The sequence below is a fragment of the Austrofundulus limnaeus genome, unplaced genomic scaffold (genome assembly GCF_001266775.1).
Source record: "Austrofundulus limnaeus strain Quisiro unplaced genomic scaffold, Austrofundulus_limnaeus-1.0 Scaffold35, whole genome shotgun sequence".
In the NCBI taxonomy this organism is placed as follows: domain Eukaryota; kingdom Metazoa; phylum Chordata; class Actinopteri; order Cyprinodontiformes; family Rivulidae; genus Austrofundulus; species Austrofundulus limnaeus.
Genome location: NW_013952437.1, coordinates 598,427 through 599,626, shown reverse-complemented (window position 1 = coordinate 599,626; position 1,200 = coordinate 598,427). Strand labels below are relative to the sequence as shown.

General features: G+C 38.1%; 1 protein-coding gene across 3 annotated transcripts in view; it reads left to right on the top strand.

Moving 5' to 3' along the window:
- The window catches only part of cacna1da (calcium channel, voltage-dependent, L type, alpha 1D subunit, a), a 55,301-nt gene that overhangs the window by 22,542 nt on the left and 31,559 nt on the right, over positions 1 to 1,200 (top strand). The window lies entirely within an intron of this gene.

Genomic DNA, 1,200 nt, shown 5'->3' with positions numbered 1-1,200 from the left:
TAGAATAGAATAGAATAGAATAGAATAGAATAGAATAGAATAGAATAGAATAGAATAGAAATGACCTTTATTGTCCCACAGAGGGGAAATTCAGGTGTCACAGCAGCATCCGTACAGAGGTTCACACACTAGTTTCTTTACAAACTATAGATAGTGCACACAAAACAAAAATTAACACTGACTAGCCATGATACGACTACTAATTACTGCTACTACTACTATTATTTATTTACAAGAGGGCTTAACACCTGGATAACGAGCAAAAAGTCTTGAACCCCCCCCCCCCCACACCCCCAAAATAAAATCTGATTCACCTGCTGAATACTTTTTAACTTTGTGTACAGAGTTGTTGATATGTGGGGTGGAGGTGGGGGGGGGGGTCTCTTTCAAGCGTGAAAGGATGAGTAGTGAAACCTCCAGTKGCAGACGGTCAGTCCTACAGCTGTGACTCAGTGGAGCAGAAGTTGGAGCAGACTGTTGCTGAAAGGCCATCAGAACTTCTTCCAGTGTCTATTGGCAGCTTCATTCACTGCTTTTAGACCGCAGCTTTGATGTGATGAGTCGAGATGATTTTACCTCCTAGCTAGGTGAGGAATGTCTAACTGACTGTAATGAAGTGTCCTCTTTCATAGTTAGAAATCTGTCCAGTCCTTCCCACTTTGAGACCAGAGCAGCAGTCAGTTTTTTATGGTCAGTCTTTCTTCTAAAGAAGTTAAAATATTTAAGCTGTGGAACAAAGTGGAGACTTTATGGGAAGATGTTTATGTATTATTGGTAGTGTAAATCTGATAAATAGAAAAAAATATGAACTTTTTTTTTTACAAGAAATTCGAACATATCCTATTTATTTTAAATGTACACATATTTTTTATGACTGGGTCAGATTTGAGTGTCACCGCTGCTTTCAGGCAGGGTACATTTTAATTACTATATGATTAGTTATAATAAACAATTACAATACATACAAAAATCCCTTAATATAGTGTTCTAGGTTGGTAATATGCTGTACCTATACATAATCATGTGAACATGTGATTATGTCACTATGTTACCCCTGTGGTATGTTTATTTAGTTTCACCATGCAACCTCTATGTTCCAGTTCTAGGTTCCTTCTCCCTTCCAAAACCACATGTTCAGTAGATCAGTGATTCTGAACTGATCTGTGTGTTTGTGTGTGTGTGTGTGTGTGTGTGTGTGTG